This window comes from Suncus etruscus, chromosome 16 (assembly GCF_024139225.1).
Source record: "Suncus etruscus isolate mSunEtr1 chromosome 16, mSunEtr1.pri.cur, whole genome shotgun sequence".
Taxonomy (NCBI): Eukaryota; Metazoa; Chordata; class Mammalia; order Eulipotyphla; family Soricidae; genus Suncus; species Suncus etruscus.
In genome coordinates, this window is record NC_064863.1 from 29982179 (window position 1) to 29987543 (window position 5365).

Sequence of the window (5365 nt, forward strand, 5' to 3'; positions counted from 1 at the left end):
AGGAGTAACCCCTGAGAGTTACCGGGTGTGGCCCAAAGAAAAAAAGAACTATGTATAATCCTGAATAAAAGCAATTATGACAAATATACATTAGAATTAAAAGGAAAAGTAACATAGGGTCACTACTAAACTAAGAGGTATACATAAACATCTCTTTCATAAGAAAATAGATAAATTATCAGTATAACTAAAAACATTGTGAAAAAAACTTAAAGAAAAATATTAAAGAATGAATCTTTGAAAGGAGGATTTGAGGGGGCAGAGAGCTAAATCCTTTGAGGGGCACATGCAAGGTGACTGGTAAGATTCTTCACAATACCTGGCCCTTTGAACATTGTTGGGTATAGTTCTAGAAGACTCTGATTCTGTCCCTGTGATCTTAGTGGTGGGCCTGAGCTGCAATGCATTGTCAGATTATTGCATTCAATTGTTTGGCTTGATTGGTAGAGAATAACTGGTTGGTTCCCTGGCCTATTAAGCATTATTTGAGAGCTCTTCCTCTAATAAAATAATGACAAAAATATAACTAGGAAAATAAATAATTACAAAAGAATCTGGAACTGATTTGATTGCAAATAAAACACTGATTTCTGGTAGTCATCAAAATGAAAGGCCCATAGGTAGTATTTGAAAGTAAAAATAATAGTTTTTACAAGTTCTGTAAAATAGAAGGTACTATGTGAAAGATGTAAAAGCACTAAAGCAAAAGAAATTTGCAGGGAATAATAGGAATAATTTTAGTGTTTTGGCTGGTATTTCTTATAATCTAACTTCTCACCTGTAATATATGTTTCATAATATTTAATATAATGAAAATTTAATATAATAACATTTCATAATGTTGAAATAATTTAAAGATCTTTACATTACAATTAAAAGGCTATATTATGCTGTTTATTGATTTAATATGCCTTGCTTTACAAATACACATCAGAAATGAACATTTTTGTCAATCAGAATGTTCACCATAATGGACACCATTTTTGGTTGTCATAGTAAGATTTTACAACTTTTTGAAATATTTGACAGGCTTTACAGGCAATTTGATAGGATCTTGCTGTCACATGACCATTAGGACAATTTAAATGGTTATTATTTGTATTATAGTAGTAGTACTACTATACTATACTACTACTACTACTACTACTACTACTACTAGTAGTAGTAGTAGTAGTAGTAGTAGTAGTCTGTTAAAGTGTGTCATAATAATACCTCAGACTAGATTGAATGAACAAATAGTCAATAATCAAGATGTTAACAATTCTCTGCATTGGTCGTATAGTGGTGAGCATAGATGCTTTTCAAGTTGGTAACAATTATGATTTTTTATGAGAACTCATTGGCTTGCAAATAATTGCCCTCTCTCTACTGTTTTCTGCAGTGATTATTTCTTATTATTATGCTGTCTGATCTCATTTCAGATAAGTGTACATTCATATTGGATTAGTATTCTCCATTAGATTTTCTTTCACCTTAATTAGGTCCCAGAGTCTTTATTTCCTGGACAATGGAGAGGTAGTATAGTGATAGGAAATTTTCTTTACACTCTGCCAACTGGGTTCAATCCCAGAGCCTAATAGGGTTCTCTGATCACTCAAAAGTGACCCAAAAGTGCATTCAAGAGTAAGCTCTGGCTTTGCCTGTTCAGTCCAAAAATAAAAATATAAATCAAGTCTAGTTTCAGATATTAATATATAACTCCATTCTAAGGCACTTGTAGTTAAGATATTGACACATACATTTGAAGTAAGCAACATTAAATCTGTAATATGAGTGAATGTTTCCTTTAAAATGCAAATTCTAGGATTGAAGAAATAGTATACAAATTAAAATCTTTGACTTGCACACAGCTGACAATGGTTCAATCCCTGCACCAAATATGCCAGATTAGTTTTCCTGAAGCACTTAGAGCAGACACCTCTGCACAAAGCCAAGGAGAGCAAACACTGAGAACCACCAGGTGTAGACTTAACACTACCTTCCCCCAAAATAAGCAAGAGAAAAAGAAGAGGCAAAAATATAATTTATAGAAGTCTTTCTTTTTCTCACAAGTTATTAAAATTGTAACTTTTGAAAGAAACTATGATTATTTGTTTATTTAATATTAACTCAATAGTTGTAAAAATGAACTTTATGACAAAAACCTTTCATTTATTACAAAAACCATTAGGTCAAACAGAATTTGCTGCAAATTTATTTCAATTATTTCCTTATAAAAATAGGTTTTCATAACTTTACTAAGTTTCTTCCTCACTGAAAAGTTGCTTTCTCTTTTAGTTTTCAATAAACATTTCTATTTAAAAATAGGTTTTCAATGGGTGACTATAAAACATTCTAAATTTAAACATTAAAATTATAACTTTAAGAAAGGGCGCTGTGCTAGTACTTAAATCATGTAAAATATAATTAAGTTTGTTTCTCCTATGATTTCGAATAAATTACTTAACATCATAATATATATAATTTTCTTTTTATTTTAAACTATTGTAAGTCTTGAAAATAAATTTATATAATTTATTATAACAGCTGGTGCTCTTCATTCCTTTCTATGGATTCAAATTATTTCTATCATAATTTTAACAACTTTTCCTTAAAAATGTCTTATTGTGTCAGAGAGAAAACTCAAGGTACCATAACTCATCCTGTATATATTAGACCTTAACTTTGATCCCATAAATACATGAACCATTAGATATCACTGGGTATATTCTTGAAGATCTTTAAACCTCACCTAGGTAAGCTGCATGACATTGCAAAATTGAATATGGAATACTTCTGCAATACATAAACAAGGAGAGTATCATTGGTCCCCCAACTCTTTAGTAGCACCTTTCCTTCCTACCTCGCACAAATAAATATCCTTAATATACAAGTGTGCTACTTGCCAATATTTTCATTAGTCCTATGGTCTTTATAATGTTGAATCTTGTCTCCTAGTTAAAATGAATTCACTCAGCTTTATAATATTATATATATTCCTTACAAGAAAATTAGCATTAATATGTAAGATGCAATATCTATAAATTATAGAAAGCTGGCCTATATCATAAAATACATTCAACATTTGAGTTTCATCAGCTGAGATCCTGGACCAAGTGATATGATAATTTTGGCATTTTACCTAGCAAAAGAAAGTTAAAAGAAATAAGAAATAACCCTCTCAAATTTCTGTGAACTGAAAATATCAATTTTGGTGAAGACTAAATGAACACATAATTCATATAAGGATGTATAATCTCCTTAAGAATTTTTTCATTGTTTTTGAGAGATAGTGCTGGAGGTAATTGCAGACCTTACAGGCAAACAACTTATGTTGGATCCCAATGCAATCTCTCCCAAACTCCAACAGGATTGACCCCCAGGAACACAACAGGATACTAAGCATCCACCCCTTAATTTTTACTCCTATATTCTAAACAATTAGAAACTAAATCTCTATCAGTATTTTATTAATAAATAAAATCTATTTTACTTTTCATATAAAGTGCCTTTTATTTCTGTAAATTAGATATTTAGTTATTTACATGTTATACTTATCACCAGATTTCTAGTGCATTTAACAAGAAATACTAAATTCCATAGAAGCTATTATAAGATCTCTGTAATTTTATCCTTAGTGAGTTATCTAATTTTATTTCAACCTGCTTTCTCACTTTAATCTATTTATATTAAATCCAGTCCTAATTCTCATTTTTCTTATCTCTTTACCACCTTAAAACAGGCTGTAACACTGAACCTTTTTCATAAACAATATTTTACCAAATTAGTAGAACATGTCTTTCTCTCTTTCAGATCTGTTTTTAAATCCTACTCTCAAAATAAATTCCTTGAATAACACCTGAAGGAACTATGTAGCTTCCTGAATATTTGCTTTGGCATGAAATCTCTATCTGAATATACTTTTAACACCATGCATTTGTATTTATTTCACACCTCTCAACTGAAATTTTGTTTTTAGTAATATACAATTTAAAATAAGTAAATAATATGTAATTAAGAAAGAGAATCAGCCAGTATGCCACACAATTTAAATAATGCCTCAAGGGTCCAAAGATATAGTACCAGAATAAGGTATTTGTCTTGCATGTAGCAGGCCCATACTCAATCCCATACCCCACCTGGTTCTCTGAGCAACAGAACCACAAATAAGTTCTGAGCACTTTCAGGTATATCCTCCAAGCAAACAAAACTATAAATCAATGTTTTAACACATATATAATCACAATAAGAGTCATCCTGAGACCAGCTCAGAGCTGAAGTCTGAACTGCTCACTTATCCATTTCAACAGATTCACAGGCAGGTATAAAGATCCTGATAAGTCAGAAACAAAGAGTCCATCAGACATTAAAGTCCCTTTCCTTACTTTTCTCCACTAATATACTTCAAGCTAAAAAACAATAAAGAATTATATGCAATTAGTTCTTCAAAGCAATTTTGAACACACTGTCTTTGGCCTAGTAGTATCTTACAATTTTTTAATATAGATCTTTGTTTTATTCATTTATTTATACTCTTATGCTGAGTGTATAAGTTTATTTTTTCACATGTGAAACTGTCCTTTCAAATACTTCCTTCAGAAAAGACATTTTGTGTGTGTGTGTGTGTGTTAGTGTGCATGCGTGTGTGCATGTGTGTGTGTGTGTGTGTGTGTGTGTGTGTGTGTGTGTGTGTGTGTGCGTGTGTGGTTTCTGGGCCACACCGGCAGCACTTAGGGGTTCCTCCTGGCTCTGTGCTCAGAAGTCGCTCCTGGCAGGCACAGGGGGTTATATGGACTACTGGGAGTTGAACTGTGGTCCGTCCTGGGTTTGTCCCATGCAAGAAAATGCCCTACCACTGAGTATTGGTTGGCCCCCACAAGGCACATTTTATTGTTTGTATTTTTTGTCAACAATATTCTGCAGTGAAAGACTTTCAGTAGAGCAGGTTGTAAATAGCAAAATCTACTCCTCAAAATAGCCATCTTAGTTGAATGGATGAGATTAGAGAGGCATGTTTTTAGGAAAGTAGTCCATAAATTTTATTTTAGGCTAGTATCCTGGAAAACACTCTTTTATTTAAAAATCTAGATGAAGTAAGGATTAGGCTTTGAGAAAAAATAAATGTCTTACTTTTCCTTATTTTTTTAAAATAATTGGACACAAATATAGTTACTTTTGTCTAATAATGATCACAGGCCTTGTTTATCAAACTCTGAATTATGTCTTTCACCCAAATCAGATGGCTGGGACAACTTCCTATGTAGTGTAGGTGCAGAGGATATTCCATATTGTTTGATGTTTTTTCTATCTTACAGTGTCTTGTGCTGACTTCACTAGCCTAGACCTTCCTTAGTACACATTTCACTGACATTGCCTTTATGCTGAT